General features: G+C 36.4%; 1 pseudogene across 1 annotated transcript in view; it reads right to left on the reverse strand.

Annotated features, from left to right (window-relative positions):
• LOC143756657 (adhesion G protein-coupled receptor A2-like) overlaps nucleotides 1–25,621 on the reverse strand; it is a 180,439-nt pseudogene that overhangs the window by 28,820 nt on the left and 125,998 nt on the right. Inside the window, exons 13-14 of the transcript XR_013210307.1 lie at nucleotides 4,048–4,237; nucleotides 3,407–3,615 (exon numbers count right to left, since the gene is read on the reverse strand). The product of XR_013210307.1 is annotated as an adhesion G protein-coupled receptor A2-like (transcript). The remainder of the gene's footprint in view (nucleotides 1–3,406; nucleotides 3,616–4,047; nucleotides 4,238–25,621) is intronic.

Raw genomic sequence — 25,621 nt, forward strand, 5'->3', positions numbered from 1 at the left:
TCCGTCATGCATAACACAATGAATACGTAGGATTGTGAGATCAATGGGCGTTTGCTTGGAGCAGGAGTGATCTCAAGGTGAAAGACACAGCTGATCCAGACCTGTTCTCCTCAATTACATCTCCTTAAACCAGACACACACACACAAAATGGCTGCATCGCAAAGAGTTTATGATGACCTCGATCAATTATTTACCTTCCAAATGTCAGAGCTGTATGTGCATCAGCATTATATAGCCACCAATACTTTCTGATTAAAGTCCACAAGGCTTCATTCTGATAAAGACATTCACACACTCCAGGGATATTGAAATATTCAGCACATCCCATAAAAATATGGGATTTCTTGCTATTGTATCCCTTCCTTCCTTGATTTTGTCTGCACTGTCAATTAAACAGCTTTACATATTTAATAATCAGATCATTACTCCTTTAGTGTAGAATATTGGTGCTTTGATAATCAAATAATCTGAATATTACCAAAAATATCTTTTGTCTCAATACATACAGGTGATAATGGAAAATTAAGTGTTTGCTATGGGTATAAACATTAAGTTTGACCGATGCACGAATGACCAGATTTCATTTTAATGTGTTTTATGAAAATAACACAAAAAGGTACAAGAATACTATTACATTTCGCTCTGTTTTGTGGAGAATACAACAAAACTCCTGATGATCTACAGTAAAAATGCATATGAGATTAAAGCAGCAAGTTCAGAAACCCAATTACGATACGAAACACACGATTTTCCAGAATACATTTGTGAAAGAAAGAAAGAAAGAAAGAAAGAAAGAAGGAAAGAAAGAAAGAAAGAAAGAAAAAAAGAAAGATCATCTCATTTTCTCTGATCAGAAACAAGCATGGCTGCAAGTCACTGTAATAGATATAGGAACAACAAATAAAATACAGTAAATCACAATGCCTATATGATATGATGTACGTTTGAAGGCTCTTATAATAGATCAGATCAAGGAAATTGGCTTTCTGAACTTGCTTAATCTCAGATGCATTTTTACTGTAGATCATCAGTAGTTTTGCCATATTCTCCACAAAACAGACCAAACTTGTATTATTGTACCTTTTTGCGTTATTTTCATAAAATTGATTCAAACCAAATTTGGTAATTCTTCCATTGTTCAAACTTAATGTTTATGCCTATAGCACACAGTTTCTTTTCAGAAACCTTTTGAAAAAACACTTATTTTCTTTTCAGTTTCCATTATCACCTGTATTTACTGAGATACAGGAGTAATATTTGGTCATATTCAAATTATTTGATCATATTATCAGAGCACCAATATTCTATCGGTGCAATTGCCCAGCAGTGACGGCTCTGGTTTGTACAAAAATAGGCACAAAAATCTGTATCATTTAACAAGATTAAATCACTGTAGCATGAGAGGATTGACTGTGTTCACAGAGAACTGGCACTGGAACAGCAGTGATCTCCACCAGAACTAAAGCTGTGATGAAACTGAGCAACAGGTCCAGAAACCCATTTCCAGCAGAAACACCGGCAAATCAGCAGATCCTCGCGTTCATAACGAGGTTGGGATATAAATGTGTGTCGCAAACGGTTTGAAAGCCTCTTTTTCTCAGACACTGCGGACTGCGGGTGTGGTGACTGCATCAGCTCTCTCTCTCTCTCTCTCTCTCTCTCTCTCTCTCTCACTCTCACACACACACACACACGCGCGCGCTATCTTTCACAAGCTCACATGCACAGCACAGCTAAACAATAAACAGCATCTGAAAGGCAATGCAACAATATCTCCCTCTTTAACGCGTGAAGTTTAAAGCATCACGAGAACAGCTGCACTTTCACTTCGGTCTCCACGCGCACAAACACCCATTATATCGCATCTCATCTTCACGCACGAGTCAATTAAATCCGGATTAAAGTCGTCTAATGCAAAACGTCGACTTTGATTTTCCACGCACACACACCTCTCGTTCCTCTCGCGCACCATCAGCATCACTCGCTGTTTCCCCGAGCATCGCACTAATTACGATACAATTCAAGAAAATTCGATCGAACGTTCACAACAGAAGCATTCACGCCATGTTTCGAATAATAAATCGTTCTGACCTCCCAGTCAATGGAGTCCCAGTCTTCGGTGAACATTCGGCGTCTGTGAGCTCGCGCTACTACGGACGAACCGATGCCATTGCGCTGGAAAAATCCTCGTTAAATCAGTTCCACGCGGTGATATCCCAAACATGAGTCCCAGTGCAGATCCACAGAGTCATGAAGAAGCCGCGCGTAAAAGCGACGCGTCGCGATGCCATGAAGAATGAAGGGGGCGAACAAACAAGTGCCCTCACACACACACACACTAATTACTCATTTACTCAAACCACACACACAGCTCACTTATCACAGGTTCGGCTCTAGTCAGGTTTAAACCTAAAGCCTTTCAGTCACCAAAGCTGATGATGCATTTCACACGAGCAGGAAATCCAGCGATGCCTTTACGGAAAACTTGTTGTATAAGGGCTTTCTGCGCTCCTTCCCTTTATCGAATAAACCCTCGCGCGTTTCTATTGGTATTTCTATCATAATTGGAAGCAATCCAAATGGGATACATCCTGAATCCTTTAAGAATCAAATCAAATCCGACTGGATAGACTGAAACTCATTTTCTGTTTTCAGAATTTATTTGAGTTTATCCAGAAGGATCTTGTTTGATTCTTTACTCAGCTGCTCTGTTCCACATTCAGTGCAGTATAAAAGCAGGAATAAAACATGCACTTGAGGCGGCTCTGATGCTGCTTTACTTCTGTGTCAAATGATGACGCATGTGAGCTGCATTTGCTAGACACACACACATACATATATATATATATATATATATATATATATATATATATATATAAATATAACTTTCATAGTTGCATGTTTCGATCCATATTTTAACATTTAAAAACGTAGATGACATTATCCGTGCACTTTTAATGCATGTATGGAATTCTGTGTAGAATTAAACAGTAAATAATTGTTTACACACAGTATAGGCGTTTATGACGCTTCTCTGCAGTGTAAAGATGCCATTTTAGATAATTCTTGTTTGATTGCATTTGGCTCTTGATAGAAATAACAATCCAGCACACATTTCTTTAAGACTTTTTGTCTAAAGTGTTATTCTGGAAGTGCATTATTTGCTATGCAACGATCATTTCTATAAAGCTGCTTTGAAGCTACATGCATTGCATTGAATTGAAGTATTGTTTGCACCTCATGTCCTTCGCACTGTAAGGGTCACGTGCACCTATTTCTATACCTCACACCATTTGCCCTTGCAAAAATGATATTTAGACTTGTGTTTGGATGTTCGCCGTGTTTCATTGGCTCTGCACCCACACACTAGCAATCCTCCACTGACTCCGAGCACGAGACTCTTACCATGAGCACGGCGAGGTTGTTGTGGTGCGCGCAGTGGATGGTGGTCGTGTTGTGCGCGGAGCCGGTTATCTGACAGCCTTCCGCGCGCCAGCCACCGTGTCCATCAAGCAGGTCAAAATCCCAGTATGCTGCGGTGGGGTCTACACCCAACGAGAAGTGCCGGAGAGCGACGGTAACCGGCTGCACGGGGCTCCCGGGGCTACACCCATCTAGGAGAGCAACACATTGCGTCAAGTCTCAAGTCCTCAAGTGCTCCAGAGATGCATCCACAAACCATATGAAAGCTGGCAATCACACATACATATACATGCACGTCTGACGCGTTATATTCCACTCTGGATTGGACGTGCATTATTGTCTAATTGCTGCAATAAAAATGCGATTAATTGCGCAGACAAATAACCTTATTCGAACTCGTGTAATAATGCAACGCAACTGTTGCAACATCGTGCAAGCACGCGCATGCTTTCTCATAATTGCATGTGACGTTAATGTCTAAATATTACTAAATAATCCAATGCAATGCCGACTAAATATTCCAGTGCAATGCCGTTTTTCATTTAAAACAACTAATGCATACATATGTGTGGATATGCTGGGTTAAAAAACGAATGCATGAATAAAAAAAAATGCAGCATTACCTAATTTGGTGAACGCAACTGGTGTCGAAACGCTTCTGCGCTTCCCATCGTCCGCGAGATTTGACGAATTCCCCGTGCATGGGAAGAGTTTTCCATTGCGGAAGACGATCAGCTGCAGCTTACAGGTGGAGTTCTCCTCAGACTGAGGGAAAGCCAGCGGGAAATGTATGGAAGCGATGGCCACCGTGTTCTGAAACGGGGAAATGCATATGAAACATGTGCAGGAGAAGCGCAGATCTCACTGTCTGAAGCGTTCCCGTTCACAAGAGGAGCGTGCTGGAGGAAACAGGGGGTTTATCCTCCTTCTTTCTCTGCTTTTCTGTGTTCTGACGCAGAGGGGAATGAACCTGACCAGCACAACATCAGCACCAGACAGCTTAAAGCAGCAGGCTGATAAAACATCATCATCATCATCCTCATCCTCTTTATGTGTTAGAACAGCAGGAAATGTGTCAATGTCTAATGCAGATCCGAAAGGGGGGAAACATGTAATTTTGGCCAAGATTAAAGCGATAAGCAGATGTTGATGCAGTTTTTGCTAAGACGTTTTAAAAACAGAAGATGTGCCAAATCCAAAAACACTTTTAAAATTAGTTCGACTTTATTTTCCCCAACCAGAGAATAATCATTTAGCTTTACTCAACTTTATAGAGGAATTCAAGTGTTTAAAGTAAAACATGTACAATACATGCATGTTCAATACACTTACATAAATAACATAATTGATAACATTATAATTGATTTAAAACAATGAGTATAATTAATATTATATTAGTATAAAAATTATATACACATACACAAGATACTGTGAATGTTATTGTATGGTTGCAAAATATTATTAATAATAACCATTATGGAATGTTCTGTTAAGATATGTTTAGGTTATTTAAAAATAACCTCCCTGCAATATTCTGGAAATGTTATTTTATGGTTGCAAAAAAATAAAACCTAAGAAGAATGTTCCTAGAACGTTATTATGGTTCTCAAAAAACAACAACAAACAGGAACAAAATACTACCATTTGGGGAACGTTCTGTGTTTGCTGGGTATACACAAACATTTAACATTAAAACACAAACACACACACTTGCTCTCTCTCTCTCTCTCTCTCTCTCTCTCTCTCTCTCTCTCTCTCTCTCTCTCTCTCTCTCTCTCTCTCTCTCTCTCTCTCTCTCTCTCTCTCTCTCTCTCTCTCTCTCTCTCTCTCTCTCTCTCTCTCTCTCTCTCTCTCTCTCTCTCTCTCTCTCTCTCTCTCTCTCTCTCTCTCTCTCTCTCTCTCTCTCTCTCTCTCTCTCTCTCTCTCTCTCTCTCTCTCTCTCTCTCTCACACACACACACACACATTACATAAAATAATTTTGTGGTGAAGTAAATACTACTGAAAAAAAACAATGTAATTTACATGAAAAAGTTAGTTCAGGCAAAAATTAAAAAAACTAAGTAAATTCCATATCAGTACTTAATTCAAGCGAGTAGAAATGAAAGCGTAAATATCAACTTAATAAAATTAAGTAAAAATTACTCAACTTTTCTGATACTGGGTTTCCCATCATGCACTGGACCTTGAATAATTAATGAGGTTGATTTTTCACTGGTTTCCAGCTGTATTTACACTGTTTTATCATTGCTTTTGTTGTTAGGATTAGTAACTTGCCATTTTGTGACATTGAGTAAATTTTCTGCTCAAAATGACACATTCAAACACAAAAACGATCCATCAAATGTTACCGTCATTGTGTATTTTCTACCAAGTATTGAGGTCTTTGCATTCACATGATGTTTAACATCTGACATGATGTAGTATACATTACTTAAAAGTTCTAAGTAAAGCACATACTGGTATTTCAATATTATTGTTTGAGTGAAATGTAATGCAAAGGAAATTTCAATTAAATTGATATTACTCAACCTTTAAATGGCCAAGTTAAAATTTCTTATTTTCTTTGTTACTTTCACTTGACTAAGTCAAGTAAAGTTTACTTAATTCCATATTCCAAGTAAATTAAACATAAATATTTCTAATTAAAGCTACTGATAAATATGTTTAGGTTTTTACTTGGCAAATCGTTGTAAATTTACTAGCATTTTCTGAGTGAAAAAGCAAGCTAGCTTTTTTCAAGTAAATCGTACTCCAAATTTTTTTCAGTGTATATGTTTATGTGTGAGAGTGTGTGTGTGAGTGTTTGAGACTGTGTGAGTGTGTTTTATTTAATTTTAAATGTATGTGTATACCCAGAAAACACAGAACGTTCCCCAAATGAACACCCCCCCCCCCCCCCACACACACACACACACACACACACACCCATAATCAGACCACATGATCAATAGAAATAATTCAGCATTTCTGCCTTTAAAGAACTAAAGGTTTCGTTCGACTCGTTTAAACCCGAGTGCAGCGGATCCAATATAAGCTCAGAAAGCCTTCAGTCAGCATTCATTCACAAAACCAGCCGCCACTTCAGTGATCACATGATTTCCATACGTGACTCACGCCTCGAGCCTTTACCCAGAGTGCACTGCAGCATCCATATTACATTCCAGCAGCTCTTCAATGCAGCACTGCTGTTCACATACAGGCTTCATCTTCATGAAGAAACTTTGATTTCAGTTCATCTCTCTTCTCCATCACTGTAAACGCTGATGTTTGGATGGGAAAGTGTGTGTATCGTCCTCAGTTCTTCAGTTCAGCAGTCAAACAAGCTCTCGATTAAAGTAAACGCTCCCGTTCTTACAAAACAACTGATATGGTTTTAGTTGTAGAGGTTATTCGGTGCATTAAAGCGCTTTTCATAATGCACAAAGTTTAAAAAGAACAAACACAGAATGAGACAAAAACCTTGAAAGAAACTAAGATGCCAGATATCTATATCAACCCTGTTAAACTGACATGTGAAATATAGTCAGAACATGTTTTTTAAAGGAACAATTCATTAAACCTTAAACGCATTAAAACTGCTTTGCTTTTATGGCCCTTATAGAGAAAAATCAACTATATTCAGAGACTCAAACTGAGCAAAAATATGGAGCAGATAATGATATTTAATGGATTTTAAATGGATTTATTTGGACGCTTGTGATGTAAATCAATGAGATCTTTATAATAGTACAGCAGATACTTACATAAAATGCACATAAATATCAGTATCTGTCAATAATACGTCTAAGTAAGATGATTTTGTTTTATGTTTTAAACATATAATGCAATGTAATACAGCGATGATTGAGAGATGAACAAATAAACCTTCCTCGAAAGCCTGATGATCATATTTGATACTCAAAAAATTATGTATGGATAATAAACCGAAGTTGCTTCAGTCCAGTAAATGTTCATCTTGAAATATTAAGATGCTCGATTAAAAGAAAACTGATCACAAAATACAGTGAGACTGAATTATAGTTCGGAGGAGACAGATATTATTTAAACTTAAGTGCTGAAGTACTACAGGCTTATGATGAAAAAAAAAAAAAAAGCATTGAAATACATTCTACACTCTAAAAAAAACACTGGGTTGTTTTAACCCAATTTTGGGTTAAATATGGACCAAACATTGGGTTAAACGGCTGGGTTTGTCCATATTTGACCCAAATGTGGGAAGAAACAACCCAATATGTTTTTAAAGCATGTGATTCCGTCCTGGTTCTTCATTAGCAGCTTCAACTAACGAGGTGATGTGTGTAAATGTTGAAGTGAAGCCGGGATTCACAAACATGAACAAGCTTTTAGAGCTGAGAGAATCATGAACGGCAGATCCCAGCGTCACGGACAAATCAAACACACTCATTTACAAACTCTCTGCTCTCTTTTTCTTCTTTTTTTGAGGAACTGCACTTTGAGAATTCATGTTGCATTACTCAGAGAAAGATATTAAAAACGTTGTCATGCCAACTGGCCGCTCTACCATTACAACGTTTGGATTAAAGAGGAGATTTCAGACAAAATTAGATTTCTACATTCTCTGAAAATGTAAATGTGAATCATTAACATACTAGTGTGGTTGCACTGGGATTTTTTCAAACTGTTTCATGGGCAAAAACTCTGGATCTGAATCACTGAATCACTTATTATCGTTGAATAAAAATACTAAATAAATACAAAAAAGAAATATTAATATTTTACATAACCGTTATGCTACAATACTAATATTTATGGCTGACAAAAGTAGTGACTGCGATTTAAAAAAATTCCAGATTCCACAATTTGGCTAAAATTGTGATTTTATATATCAATATGACTAAATAATAATAATAATAATAATAATAAGTATTATTATAATAATTATTAAATAAAAATATTAAAATACAAATTGCAATATTTTACAGTAAAAAAACATTTACATTACAACTGTAAAATTACAATACTAATATTTATGATTGAAAAAAAATGTATTGTGATTTTGCTGATAAAAATAGCAATTATGATTTAAAATATTTCCAGGTTTGAACAATATGGTAAAATTGTGATTTTATAGATCAATGAGAATAATAATAATTTATTATTACACAAAATAAAAATGACTAAATACAAAATAAGAAATATTAATATTGTCAAATTTCACTATGAATAAAAAAAAAATCAAGTATTTAAAGTTCCACTGAAGCGCCTTGAAACGTGCAGCGTTATTCAGTGTGTTGAACGTTTCCACAGAAACAGGAAGAGAGGGCGGGGCATATTGAGAAGCTCCTCCCCTTCTGGTTTATGTCACAGCTCAGATCTGTTGAGCTCAATAAAGCCGCAGTTTATAATATCTAACCGTTTCTCCTCCTAATCTCCTTAACATCGCTTTAAAATATAGCATTCTGTGCAGAATTCAAATGTATCCGATACATTTTCTGTTCACCGGTGCTTCATGGGACTACATTCGCCCCGATGGAAAGCATTTTATAGCACTATATAGTGCACTCATTCACCATGTAGAAAACAGTAAACGTGTGAACAAGTGACCGATTTCAGCCACAGCTTCAGTGTCTGTTTATAATGTAGGGGGCGGAGCTTCAGATTCTGAGCATTTGATTGGACAGAAAATCTGATGAGGAGCTGAAGTGCAGAGTGATGTCATCAAAATCATTAATTCATATTGGCGGAAGTGAGAGACTACGTTTTTTTGAACACTTATATCATCTAAAAGGGAATTTTGCCCATAAATAACAGTAAGGCAAACATATTCATACTAAAAGCCAAAAAACTTGATTTCTTAAGGACTTAAGGACTATTTTTATATTACAACTGTTAATTAAGAATTGAATGGCTGTCTTAATTTCTTTATTTTCAGAGTGTTAAACCATCATTTTGTCAGAAAACCACACAAAGAAGCTCCAGACGTTTCCAGGGTTTTTCCTGCATTACCGTATTCACTTCATTTAGTTTCAAAGGGAAGATTTGAACTCAAATTACTCTTGCTTATCATTAGACGAGTAAAAAAGGACACGGCGTGAGAGATGAAGCCCATAGAAACCCAGCCGTGCAACAGGATGGATGAAGCTCTCGGTTTATTTAAAGAAGTCTTTTCTGTCATCAATCCCACAGACAGCAGTGCTTTCATGTGCTTTTATGAATCATTTTCTCTGTTCAGAGTCAGACGTGATGAAAGCAGATTCACTGCGGGAACATCATTCAACACGTTTACATCAAGATCTTCACTTATGACCGTGTGATTGTGAATTATCTAGACTGTGCACTAATAGAGACTCGTCGAAATCCCTACTTGGACTTTAAGAAAATCACGAGTCTCAAATATGATCATCAGGCTTTTTTCTTTTTTTTTTACGATTACATTGCTGTCGTGATCATGCGTGTCATGAATTAGGCGGCATATGGTTATTATCTCTAAAATACAGATACTTTGCATTCAGATTCAATATTGCATAAACTCTCGGCAGTCTGATCAAATAAGTCAATAAATCAAAGTATATCAATTAAAGTGCATTACAGTAATTCAGGAGTAACAGAAATATAACATGCTAATGCTCAATAAGGTGCATTTAATAGCAGTAATAATTCCTTTAAGTATGTAGTTCATTAACCTGTCCACTCGTCAAGCAATATAACGACTCGCTGCTTTACTTATATGCAGTTTTACAATGAAATTACGACTTATCCAATCAAAACCATCTGTTTTATAATGCACATTTCAACAGAAAAGTATTTATGCATAAATATGGGTGTACAGTATAAAGTACAGGGTTATTATAGTTAACTAAATCCATAAACTTGAAATAAAATAACTAATAAAACAGATAAAGAAATAAAACTTTATTACTTTATTTCAGCTATAGTTTTTAATTTTCATTGTTTAATTTGATGTACTAAAATAACTAGAGCTGAAATAAAAATGAAGGAAAACTACAAAGATATTTTAAAAAAAGAATACAAATGGATTAGATTATTTTAATTAAATTAAAATGATAAAAAATAAATAATAAAAAATGAAATTAATGAAGGAATACAACTATATAGACATATTTAGAAAATTAATATAAAATGACTTTAAAATTAAAATGGAAACAGAAAATATAAAAATAAACTAAAATAAAAATGAATAAAACTGTATATTTAGTAAAACACTAATAAAATGACTTTAAACAAACTAAAATTTAAATATAAGTAAAAGACTTAAAACCGAAATAAAAATAAATAAAAACTATATAGACATTTTTTAAACTACTGAAATATAAACTAAATTTTAAAAACAAAATGAAAATAATAATGAATACAACAATATAGACATATTTAAAAAAATACTTTAATTGTATTTTTAAATAAAACAGAAAATATAAAAATTACTAAAACTGAAATAAAATTAATAAAAACTATATAGACATATTAGAAAAAAACAAGATTAATTGAAAAAAGACAAAAATTGCTAAAAGTATGTAGATATATATATATATAACAAAACTAATAAAAATGACTAACTAAAATGAAACTAAATATATAAAAATAACTAATTTAAATGATTATCAAAGGCTTTAACAGCATCCCTGATACACAGATATAGTGAGAGTAGTAGTGTGTTAATCTGAACAGCCAAAGTCACTTTGCATGATGGTGATTATGATGATTTATGCCGTCTGCATCAGAATCAAAGCCTCGATATCTACAGTATATGATCAGCCGCGTCACGCTTAGACCTTTCTTCAACGCTCAGTCAATTATTTATTGCGTTGTTGCGGCTGCTTCACATCTCTTTCATGTGACCATTAGAAAGTCTCATCAAAGTCTCAACCTGATATTGGATCTGTAATGTGTTTATTGTTTTTCCCGAGGAGTCGATATTTTCTTTGGCATCTCCAAAAACCCAGAGAGTCTTGATGGGCTTCATCAGCGAACGAACCGCAGAAACTTACAGCTGAGCTCCTCTAATGCAAACAAACAACTCCTAATGTCAAAACGAAATCACGATTTAATGCACGATTCACAAGCGCATATTATCCTGAAAGAAAAACAAAATTCACTTAATGAGTGAAATTAAAATTTTGGTCCAGAACTGAATGCTATTAAAGGTTCCTAATGTTGTTTTGGCATCTCCTTCAACAGGTTCACACGCATCCAATGTCAAAAACACTTTAATTTCCTCATAATCTCCACTGCAGCATCAGCTCTTCTCTCTCAGTGTCTGAAACGCTTAGTTTGTAGATTCAGTCTCTCTAAGCTCCGCCTCTCTGAGAGCTGCTCTGCGTGATTGGTCAGAAACCAAACGCTCATTATCATATCTGAATCTCAGCTCTTGATCACAGTGATACGAACAGTAATGATGGCATGGGTTTTACCGTATCAATCTCATCAAAGTGGATTTGCTTTGTTTCGACACGAACAACACGAACCAAACTCTTCCAGTCTCAGTGTTTGAGGGCGGGGCAAAGCAGACAGCCAATGGGCTGGCATTATGTAAATTAGTTACAAACCAGTCTCTGATAAACTACAGTGTTTGAGGGCGGGGCAAAGAGACACTGTTCAGCCAATCAAGACCATAGACTGGCATTATGCAAATTAGTAACAAACCAGTCTCAGATAAACTAGTGTTTGAGGGCGGGGCAAAGATACACTGTTCAGCCAATCAAGACCATAGACCATCATTATGCAAATTAGTTACAAATTATGTAGATGTGTTACAGAAGTAAGACTGGAATTGCTGACGACTTGTTTTAGCGGTTCAGAATCAGTTCTTTCTTTTAGGAGACAATAACTTTATTTATCATACACTTTGATCTGTGAAACTTTGTAGAGATTTTACATTCACAAACAGCTCTATTACACACTACATGAAAGAGAATATCCGAGAAAGCGTAATGAGGCTCTGGAAAGCTCCTAAAAACCCCTTAACAAACAACCTCTGATTTAAACATTCGGTAACACTTTAAAGCCTCTATATATAATGCATTATAAAAGATTTTTAATGCATTAATTGAGTGACTTATGACATCAAATGCACAGGACTAAAGTACAGAAAGGATCCCAGCATCTGTCCTCGTTTCTCTGGAAGTTTCGGCTCGTTAGAATCATTGTTTAATAATCAGAGTTTCTTTATAAGATCACGTCTGCTGTTCAATGATGAAAACAGTGATTATGTGTAGTTATTTATACTGTCAGACTGACAGATCTCTTTAAATTGATTCTGTTCGTCAGAATTCGCCTCTAAGAGCTCCTGAATGATGATAACTCATTAACAGAAATCAAAGAATATGGTTTCACTTCATTAAACATTTTTTTTTCAAAAGAATCATCCTTAGAGTAAAGAGGAGGAGTTTAACGATACGATACATATCACAATACAATATTATTGCGATAAACGGTGAAGATTTTTTTTTACTGTTGATTAAAATGCTAAATTTGATATTACATTGTGTGTGTAAGTGAATATTCTTGGACTTGGTGCTGGAAACCCAAAGCACAGAACAATAGAGACACCAGAATAAACATATTCGTGATTCTGAAGCTGAAAATACAGAATTATTTTAGCCGATAATGCTTGCACTCTTTCATTCACTATATATATTTAAAATAATGTAGGCCACTTTGTACTGGTAACATCAGATATTTGGCATTACAGTATCAGGACCCACAAATATTCCCCCATTGCATTATACATTATATTCAACATCATATATAGTAGTTAAATGTAGTACTGACACAAAGCCTTTTGTGTGAACTATCCACAATACATATTGTTGCATTTTTGTATTGTGATATATTGTGACACCCCTAGTAAAGAGTGTTTTACTGACCCTCACGATGGGCTTTATTGCATCCATGCAACAGTTAAACACGGGTATTTTGTGTCGAGAGCAGTTGAGGCTAACACACACTTTATGAAGACTGACACAACTGGGCCGAACCGTAGCGGAGCACAAAAACAGAGCAAACCAGTCGATACTCAGAGGAACTAGAGAGATGTGTAGAGAAGATCACAACATGAGCGATCAGTGTTTCCTCAACATTATCACAATCAGAACAAAAACAACAACATGTCTTTCCAGATAAAAATGAAAAATGTCATCATGTTAAGTAGATGTGGAGAGAGCAGACTGGTCGATGGCCAATATTAATCACACTCACGCGGTCACACTCACACACTGACTGACTCACTCTCTGACTCACTCTCTGACTCACTCTCTGACTCACTCTCTGACTCACTCTCTGACTCACTCTCTGACTCACTCTCTGACTCACTCTCTGACTCACTCTCTGACTCACTCTCTGACTCACTCTCTGACTCACTCTCTGACTCACTCTCTGACTCACTCTCTGACTCACTCTCTGACTCACTCTCTGACTCACTCTCTGACTCACTCTCTGACTCACTCTCTGACTCACTCTCTGACTCACTCTCTGACTCACTCTCTGACTCACTCTCTGACTCACTCTCTGACTCACTCTCTGACTCACTCTCTGACTCACTCTCTGACTCACTCTCTGACTCACTCTCTGACTCACTCTCTGACTCACTCTCTGACTCACTCTCTGACTCACTCTCTGACTCACTCTCTGACTCACTCTCTGACTCACTCTCTGACTCACTCTCTGACTCACTAGGCTTGTTCGACTTGAACCGGCGCTGCACAAACCGATCGGTTGATGACATCAAAGTACCGCGAGAGCGATTAGAGAGCAGACGGCTCCTTATGCTTTTGAATCGCTCTCGCGGTACTTTGATGTCATCAACCGATCGGTCTGTGCAGCGCCGGTTCAAGTCGAACAAGCCTACTGACTCACTCACTCACTGACTCACTCACTCACTGACTCACTCACTCACTGACTCACTCACTCACTGACTCACTCACTCACTGACTCACTCACTCACTGACTGACTCACTCACTGACTGACTCACTCACTGACTGACTCACTCACTCACTGACTCACTCACTCACTGACTGACTCACTCACTCACTGACTCACTCACTGACTCACTCACTCACTGACTCACTCACTCACTCACTGACTCACTCACTCACTGACTCACTCACTCACTGACTCACTCACTCACTGACTCACTCACTCACTGACTCACTCACTCACTGACTCACTCACTCACTGACTCACTCACTCACTCACTGACTCACTCACTCACAGACTCACTCACTCACAGACTCACTCACTCACTCACTCTCAGACTCACTCACTCACTCTCAGACTCACTCACTCTCAGACTCACTCACTCACTCACTCACTCACTCTCAGACTCACTCACTCACTCACTCTCAGACTCACTCACTCACTCACTCTCAGACTCACTCACTCACTCACTCACTCTCAGACTCACTCACTCACTCACTCTCAGACTCACTCACTCACAGACTCTCACATACTCACTCACTCACTCACAGACTCACTCACTCACAGACTCTCAGACTCACTCATAGACTCACTCACTCACTGACTCACTCACTCATAGACTCACTCACTCTTAGACTCACTCACTCTTAGACTCACTCACTCTTAGACTCACTCACTCTTAGACTCACTCACTCTTAGACTCACTCACTCTTAGACTCACTCACTCTTAGACTCACTCACTCTCAGACTCACTCTTAGACTCACTCACTCTTAGACTCACTCACTCTTAGACTCACTCACTCTTAGACTCACTCACTCTTAGACTCACTCTCAGACTCACTCACTCACTCTCAGACTCACTCACTCACTCTCAGACTCACTCACTCACTCTCAGACTCACTCACTCACTCACTCACTCTCAGACTCACTCACTCACAGACTCTCACATACTCACTCACTCACTCACAGACTCACTCACTCACAGACTCTCAGACTCACTCATAGACTCACTCACTCACTGACTCACTCACTCATAGACTCACTCACTCTTAGACTCACTCACTCTTAGACTCACTCACTCTTAGACTCACTCACTCTCAGACTCACTCACTCTTAGACTCACTCACTCTTAGACTCACTCACTCTTAGACTCACTCACTCTCAGACTCACTCTCAGACTCACTCACTCACTCTCAGACTCACTCTCAGACTCACTCACTCTCAGACTCACTCACTCACAGACTCTCACATACTCACTCACTCACTCACAGACTCACTCACTCACAGACTCTCAGACTCACTCATAGACTCACTCACTCACTGACTCACTCACTCATAGACTCACTCACTCTTAGACTCACTCACTCTTAGACTCACTCACTCTCAGACTCACTCACTCTTAGACTCACTCACTCTTAGACTCACTCACTCTCAGACTCACTCACTCTCAGACTCACTCTCAGACTCACTCACTCACTCTCAGACTCACTCACTCACTCACTCTCAGACTCACTCACTCACTCTCAGACTCTCAGACTCACTCACTCACAGACTCACTCACTCACTCATAGACTCACTCACTCTTAGACTCACTCACTCACAGACTCACTCACTCTTAGACTCACTCACTCTTAGACTCACTCACTCTTAGACTCACTCACTCTTAGACTCACTCACTCTTAGACTCACTCACTCTTAGACTCACTCACTCTTAGACTCACTCACTCTTAGACTCACTCACTCTTAGACTCACTCACTCTTAGACTCACTCACTCTTAGACTCACTCACTCTTAGACTCACTCACTCTTAGACTCACTCACTCTTAGACTCACTCACTCTTAGACTCACTCACTCTTAGACTCACTCACTCTTAGACTCACTCACTCTTAGACTCACTCACTCTTAGACTCACTCACTCTCAGACTCACTCACTCTCAGACTCACTCACTCTCAGACTCACTCACTCTCAGACTCACTCACTCTCAGACTCACTCACTCTCAGACTCACTCACTCTCAGACTCACTCACTCTCAGACTCACTCACTCTCAGACTCACTCACTCTCAGACTCACTCACTCTCAGACTCACTCACTCTCAGACTCACTCTCAGACTCACTCTCAGACTCACTCTCAGACTCACTCTCAGACTCACTCTCAGACTCACTCTCAGACTCACTCACTCACAGACTCACTCACTCACAGACTCACTCACTCACAGACTCACTCACTCACAGACTCACTCACTCACAGACTCACTCACTCACAGACTCACTCACTCACAGACTCACTCACTCACAGACTCACTCACTCACAGACTCACTCACTCACTCACTCACTCACTCACTCACTCACTCACAGACTCTCAGACTCACTCACTCACAGACTCTCAGACTCACTCACTCACTCACTTTCTGAAACTGTTGCTAAGGTTTTGTTGAAGCAATCGAGGTCAGGGGCCGTATTCACAAAGAATTTTATTTTACCACTAGGAGTACTCCTAAATCACACTCAAATATTTTAGCTAGGAGTTTTCTCTTAAAAGTTATTCACAACGCCTTTCAGACCTACTCTTAGTAAGGAAAAATGACAACTCCTAAACTAAGAGTGAGTCTCCGTTGCTATGGATGACGTCAATGCACGAGTTTCCTCGCAATGATCACGTGATTGGTTGTTAGATGACAGGGCCATCATGCGGAACATAACACAGACGCAACAAATCATGGAATTAAGTCATCTAAATATGTCTGTGTCCTACACAAAATAATAATAGTAATGTCATCGAAATGCATATATAATGACATGTTTGTGCAGGCCCCAGTGAAGTGTAATTCTAAAAAGGCAGAGAGAGAGAGAGAGAAAAGTGGTGAATTAAATTAAATTAAATCAAGGTAGCCAATATAATAAAGAAATAAAGAGAAATAAAGTCGCAATTGCGAGATATAGGAAGTCGCAATTGTGAGATAAAAAGTCGCAATTACCTTTTTATTTTTCATTCTGTGGCGGAAACAAGCTGTCATAGCCTAAATAGACTAGGCTACTTAAAGCAAGGAAATGTTGCTCCTATTGAAGTAATGTAATAGTTGAATGACGGTGGATTATGAACTCGCCAAAACGGAAAAGAAAGCCCAACTGGATGCAGGATCAGTTACTGCTGGCCCAGTTGGTGCTAAAAAAAAAAACATATTAAAAGGGAAATTCGACACTGGGATATCAAGCAAAACTACGCGTGAGACATGGGAGAGGATTTGTTTGCAGATCAATGCAGCATTCCCGCTTGTGTCGCGAACCCCGGACGACTGCGAGATTTTAAGATCCTTTGTGAATAGGTCTTAGTGAGTTAGGAGTCCTCTCGACTTCTTTTAAGCTGTCCCAGACTTAGGTGCTACTTTTAGGGCTAAAATGCTTCGTGAATTACTCTTAGTGAAAAAAATTAGGAGTCCTAAAGTTATGAGTGGCACGCCCATTATTTTTAGGAGTTGCTCCTAAATTCGCCAGTTAGGAGCTACTTTTAGCCTTAAAATTCTTTGTGAATACGGCCCCTGATGAGTTTGTGTTCTGCAGCTCCGAGGGAAAGATATTCTCTTCAGGCTTATGTGAGTGAGGAAAACCGATCTCGCCGGCTTCCTCTCATTTGACACTTCTGTAGAGAAAACAACCTTTTTATGGCACATTAGCAACTGTTTCAGAACCTGCCGCCAGTGGAGGGAGAAAAGAGGACCGCTGCATGACAAAGAGTCACAAAAAGAGTTTGATTAGTAGATTAATGCAGCTCGACTACAGAGAGTTAAATGAGATTCAGAGAGAGAGAGAGAGAGACAGAGAGAGAGAGAGACAGAGAGAGAGAGAGAGAGAGAGAGACAGAGAGAGAGAGAGAGAGAGAGAGAGAGAGAGAGAAAGAGAGAGACAGAGAGAGACGTAGAGAGAGAGAGAGAGACGTAGAGAGAGAGAGAGAGACGTAGAGAGAGAGAGAGACACAGAGAGACAGAGAGAGAGACAGAGACAGAGACAAAGACAAAGACAAAGACAGAGAGAGAGAGAGAGAGAGAGACTCCACACCTCACTGGTTCTGCTGCTCATTTTGCATTGATTTACATTAAAAAGCCAAAATTATAATTTGCAATGGAGGCACTTTAGATTAAATGTATTTATGAGAAAATGTAATGGCATTTATTCTTGAAGCGTTTCTAAAATTGCTCATAGAAAACATCAGCAAGTATTAGAAACTTTTCCAAAAACGGGGAACGTATTTTACGGAAAATAAGTCTCACTGTCAAAATTGAATTGTTAAAAACAAAAACAAAAAAACACAACAACACATAAGTTCCATCAGTGTACAAGTCACATTGTGGTTTTCCATTTCTGTCATTTCGTGTCAACTCAATCAGATTTAAAAAGCTCAAATTTTTTATTTTGTTAAGATTTCTCAGAAGACAGGCAAACATAAATCACTCACATATTTTGATTAAAACCAAAATATTAAATGTCATGAATGTATATTGACTGAGTAATCCAAAATTAGAATTTTGAGAAATTTGCAGCCAAATTACAGGGGTGTAAAAATGACTTTAGAAAGACGGCAGCATCATAATGTCTTTTTTACACAGATATTTGAAGCTATATTAGTCAAATCTGTGGACTTCGGCAATCTTTCTTTCAATATATGCCATCAAAAAATGGGAATAAGCACTTATTGTGTCATTTCCGCACTATAAACATGTACTTTAGTTCCCTCACGAAACAGGACTAAAAAATGCAAGTATAAAACAAACATAAATGATATAGTGGCATTAGATCAACTGAGTTTCTGAAGCTTGTTCAAGTCTGCGGAGAGAACGCTTTCTTTCACGCGCTTTAAGACGATTCGCTGGCCTTGAACACCGGATTAAGTGAATATCTCTACATGGCCTCGTCCTTGTCTGGATTTCTGACCAGAATGCAATGCTCTTTATCTCTACGACCTTCATCCTTCAATCTTCGTCTGATTGATACAAAGGAGCCGTACAAACGTTTCCATCCCTACATTGACAGATTCATTACAGCGGCTTCCAGCTAATACATCATTCATGCTTCCAGTGTACAAACACACACACACACACACTCGCTGTGTACAAACACACATAAACACCCGTTGTGTACAAACACACACACACACACACACACACTGCAGACATTGAAAGTGTGTGAGGAGTTCTAACGCATCTGATACTTGTCCTGCTGTGATAGTTTAAGCATTGCTTTCTATGTGAAACACACTCTCACACTCTCTCACACACACTCACACACACTCACACACTCTCACACACTCTCACACACTCTCACACACTCTCACACACTCTCACACACTCTCACACACACACGCACGCACGCACGCACGCACGCACGCACGCACGCACGCACGCGCGCACACACACACACACACACACACACACACACTCACACACACACGCACACACGCACACGCACACGCGCACACACACACACACACACACACACACACTCACACACACGCGCACACACACACGACTTTTTCAGATGTTTCATATTTAGTTACATTTAAATTATACATTAAAAATGGTGAGATATTATTAGAATATACAGTAAAGTGAATATGTGAATATATAGTAAAGTGTAATTTATTCCTGTGAATTTTCATGATTTGATGCTCAAGAAACATTTATGATTATTATCAGTGTTGAAAACAGGCTTGTTTTTATTAAAATGTACAGTATACTTATTCATCAAGGATGCATTAAATTGCATTAAAACAGGATCAAAGAATCCTGAAAAATTAATGCATCACAGTTTCCGCAAAAATCGTAAATGTTTCTTGAGCATCAAATCATCATATTATAGTGATTTCTGAAGGATCATGTGACACTGAAGACTGGAGTTATGATGCTGAAAATTCACAGGAATAAATTACACTTTACTATATATTCACATAGAAAACAGCTGATTTACATTGGAATAATATTTCACAATTTTTACTGTTTTTTTTATCAAATAAATGCATTAGAGACTTTTCACAAACATTACAAATCGTATTTATTCCAAAATTTAGAGCAGCAATCTGAGAAAGAGTTATAGTGTTTGTCTTTCTATTACTAAAAATAGAAACGCAAATTCTATAATATTTATTCATATGCCATTCACTTTCTTTCTTTAACAGGTCTGTCCAATAATCAGTCTAAAAATTATTAAAACAATTTTTAACGTTTTTAGCATTCTGCAACGAGATTGAATGCTCTTGTGGATCTGGCGCCGCATTCTCAGCACTGTCAAAATAAAAGTCCCACACTTATCGGCCGATGCGATAATTAAAAATGGAAAATATCAGCCAATATATCAGTATTTTAACATGTGAAGAGACATAAACAGGTCTTAAAGAAGCAGTCAGAAACACAAAGCTATTTAATGAGGAGAAACTGAACTCATGATTCTAGTAATTAAACTCAACTACAACTAAGTGAATCCGCACAGCATCACACATGCACTGCTTGACCGGCTGTGCTTTCAGATGAGTGCAAATCACATGAAAATGCACAAAACAAGAGATTCTGGGGAGCGTTTCGAGAAGAAACCATCAACTATTAGCAACCTTTCACAATGAAAGATGCTTGATTGATGACTTGAGCTTCTCACAAATCACTAACAACCACAAACACATGCATTCCTGAAATCAAGAATCAAACCGGTCCAATCTCAACCTATTAACACATCATTCCCATCACAGTGAACATATAAACACAGGCTGATCTCACCGGGTTAGCATTATTCCCCTTATCCTGAAATCCTCCAGTTCAGTCCCAAGATTATTTCACAAAGATGCATAAAAATCCATTTAGACACTGTCCATTTACATTATTTAAGAGAAGCTGAACTAAAGGCCTCAAACTAGCACCTGTTCCCTGCTGACAGGTGTGTCAAAGTAAAAGTCCCTCAAGAAAAGTCCCTATGCCAAAAAAAAGAAGTAAATAAGTTAGTTAATTAATTAATTAATATTTTAGAAAAGTCCCTATGCCAAATAAATAAAAAATATGTAAATAAGTTAGTTAATTAATTAATTAATATTTTAGAAAAGTCCCTATGCCAAATAAATAAAAAATAAGTAAATAAGTTAGTTAATTAATTAATTAATATTTTAGAAAAGTCCCTATTCCAAATAAATAAAAAATAAGTAAATAAGTTAGTTAATTAATTAATATTTTAGAAAAGTCCCTATGCCAAATAAATAAAACATAAGTAAATAAATTAGTTAATTAATTATTTAATATTTTAGAAAAGTACATATGCCAAATAAATAAAACATAAGTAAATAAATTAGTTAATTAATTAATTAATATTTTAGAAAATTACCTATGCCAAATAAATAAAAAATAAGTAAATAAGTTAGTTAATTATTTAATATTTTAGAAAATTACCTATGCCAAATAAATAAAACATAAGTAAATAAATAAGTTAATTAATTAATATTTTAGAAAAGTACATATGCCAAATAAATAAAACATAAGTAAGTAAATTAGTTAATTAATTAATTAATATTTTAGAAAATTACCTATGCCAAATAAATAAAAAAATAAGTAAATAAATTAGTTAATTAATATTTTAGAAAAGTCCCTATGCCAAATAAATAAAACATAAGTAAATTAATTAGTAAATTAATATTTTTTTAATAAATAAATATTTTTGTCCTCTTTTATTTTCTTGATTTCACCAGCCAGTAAAGTAAATTAAGTAAACTCAGATTACTTTAACATATTATTATCTGGGATCTTCTTTTTTAAAATGACTGGTCATAATTAAGAAAAAGTCATGAATATATCAGTTATCATCCTAAAAATGTCCATCATATCCTTAAAAAAAATTCTAATTGAACATCTCTTGACGTTCCATGAAAATGTTGCCATATTTTATGGCATTTGAATGAAGCTTGAACAAAGTCAGGAAGATTTTTATTAAATAATATTTATGTTAAAACTTTTTTTTTGTTTGGTCAGACAAACAAATAAACGTGCCCCAAACTCGCATGAACAACTCACTGACTGAAATGATTTTAAGACATGCTGTCATTTTCAAAATAACAGTCACATGGTTTATATATTACACCAGGAACTGTTATGAAGATTAACCAATTAAAACAAATAAAATCAAACCAATTAAAAGAGAGATGGGTCTGAGCAGATGTTTCAGTCATGCACATGTTCAAAATAATCCTCATTTAACAGAATATGTGTCGAGAGAACTCTGAATAATCACAAATCTAAAGATGCAACATACAATTAATAATTAACAAAATAATAATCATAACAAAATAATTATAATAAGGCACTGCAGAAATTCTGCCTTTTTCTTCATTCCCTTAATGTCCTCCATAAAAGTAAAACAATTTTGCACACTAGTTTCTTGGCATTGTGCTCATTTTCTATAAATTCTCATATAGAAGCAGTAAATGTCATATATAAAGTGCTTTATGGGTCATAGAGCAGTAACTGAATGCTAATGCTTTATTGTATAAGCAGAGATGATACAGATCATGTTATATTGTATAAGCAGAGATGATACAGATCATGTTAGAGATGGCCCCGTGGTCTTAGAGGATCATTTTAAAGAAGCTGGAGAGATGTTCAGTGTATCCCCAAATTGTGGTTTATTATGATGAAAAATGAAAAAAAAACGATGTACATGGTGACATACTGAAATACAAACAAACATAACGAAACATAACTGCAACAATGTGCAAAAACGGGCTACACCAAATAATTTGGTCCAATTTGCAACAGGGTCTCACCTTTAGCCTTAAACAAACTAAGTCTAACTTGATAAGCTCTATAGCTCCCTATTTATATGGGCTAACTCCACCCTCGGCCTGTACCAAATGAACAAGCAGGTTCCAAACATACAATACATTATACACAAAAATAAAAATAATGAAACACTAAACATATTCATGAGTATGAAGATGAGATGAGATCCATGAGTACTTAACCACACACACAAGAAACATAACAAAAAAAAAGGTAAAGGAAAAATAGTTTAGCTGCTATTCCCCCTCCCCCGGACAAAACTACAAATGGATCAGTCCAATTAGGGCTATGCTAATGCTACAAAAACCTGTTTGAATCAGACAGACTGCTTGATGGTGCAGCATGAGACTAGAAGGCCAACAGCCAAAACAAAGTTTTGGGGGAATTCTTACAAGAAATAAAAGGTAATTCTGACTGCAATTAACTGGGTTGTGAAGTTTTCTTCTAAAAAGGAATAATTAAATTGAACAACATGTTGGAGCAAACAGACAAATATATATATATATCAAACTCACTTCAAATAGGAAAAACAATTACACAACACCATTCTGATTTAAAAGATGGTGAATGCCGGCATAATCAGGTAGTGATGTGCGCATGTGTGTCAAGTCCATGTAATTCATTTTCGGTCACCAAGCTTAGCTTGTGACAGACCATAACTGGATTCTTGTACTTTTTGAAGTTTAAATATTGCATTTTAATAGCACTAAAATATATTTTAGTGACAAATAAGTTAAATACTGATGAAAATATTAAAACCTTTCTTCTTTATCTCCTACACACTGGAAAAAATTAAAAATTGCATAATCAATAGCCTATGTTATAACAACATGTGTTTTGCATTGCTAATTAAAATAAGTTAAGCAATTTTTTTGTTTTTTTTATTTAGTTATACAAGATTCAAATATTTTTTTAACGTCAGTTTAATGTAAAACAATTTCTGTAAACCCTAACGCTCAAAATAATGAATTGTTTGAGTAGGACAAACTTAAATTAATAATTAGTTCAGTCAAATTAACTTTTATGAGTATTTAGCACTTTCTTTTTCTTTCAAGTTCACAGAGCTGATATATTTTAAGTAAACTAAACTGTTTCATGGTTTTGAGTTTTACGAAATTATTTCTTTTAATTTAGACGAACTTAAGTTTAACTGAAACGGCTGGGACGTCTATTTCCCAGCATGCTTTGCAGATGGCCCTCGAAAGGGAGAGTAAATGCTAAAATTAAGTGTAATGTTTTTTTTTTGTGTGCAAGATTAATGTTAAGTCTGTGATTTAGTAATGATTAATGTTTTGTTATGCTAATTTAGAATAATTTCTGTTAATGTTGGTTTTAGGACAGTTACCATCATGGTGACAAGTGGTGCATGAGCTTGATTTGAGAGCAAATAAAACATTATGTATATCTAAGTGCTACTGTATAACAAACTATTGTTTACATGTTAACAACTAAGTATGTTACAGACTAGCTTGTTAACGCTAAATAAGACTATACTAATAAAAGTGTTCACATTGAGATTACATGAAAGTTTAAGTTAAATGTATGAATTAGTGTACTCAAACATTTCAAGTTAAGAACAATTCAAATGTATAAGTACAAAATACAAATTTGCCGGATCTGATTACTTAAACTTTACATTTTTTTAACGTAAAAAATTTTAGGCAACTGTTTGCCTTACATTTGTAGAGTTTTGCCAACTTATTCGGGTTTATAGTGCAGAGCAGGTATTCTACAAACATGGCCAGAATAGAGACTTTTAGATGCATTTTAAATGTTTAAATATTTGTCTAAGAAATTTCATTTCCATTTGTTCTGTCCAAGTGTTTTAATCAAACGTAAATGATGCTTGACAAATGGCACATGGAAAAAAAACTAGTTCAAGTATAATGATTTATAAAACAAAAATGAAATTGAAAAAGTAATTGCCCAGCTCTTCATCCTTTATTAACGCCTTCAGATTTCATAATGCAAAACATTATTTTCTTCCTATGTTTTAATCTTGGTCTTGTTTTCCAGCACAACTATCTAAACATTCTCAAATCAGTATGTATTTTCTGGAGAAGCAAAATGATTGAAGATATCAAGTCTTGTTTTATGAAAATGTTTGATTGAAAATGAACAAATATCAGCTAGTGGGGTACGAAAAATAAACTTAATTTCACTTTTAATTGTTGATTTTTCTGACACAAATAGATTAAGTGTAATAAAATAAACATATAAATGTGCATTTTGGATATTTTTTTTCCACTAGAAATGACAAGTTATGAAAGAAAAATAGATCAAAACTGAGATAGTGACACTGAGAATTGTCTCGCCTTAAATTGAAAAGTTATGGATTACACAGTCCAGAAATATACAATCTGGTGTCATAAAACATCAAGCACAACAATTATTGGGGAAAAGCATTTTTGTCACAGACCCACGAATGAGGCGTCAAATCGTGCGGATTATTGAGGAATGGTGTGCTATGACTTTTATAAGCGATCGGGGGTGCGG

This window comes from Siphateles boraxobius, unplaced genomic scaffold (assembly GCF_051911475.1).
Source record: "Siphateles boraxobius isolate OS27281-9 unplaced genomic scaffold, OSU_SipBor_1 108, whole genome shotgun sequence".
Classification (NCBI taxonomy): domain Eukaryota; kingdom Metazoa; phylum Chordata; class Actinopteri; order Cypriniformes; family Leuciscidae; genus Siphateles; species Siphateles boraxobius.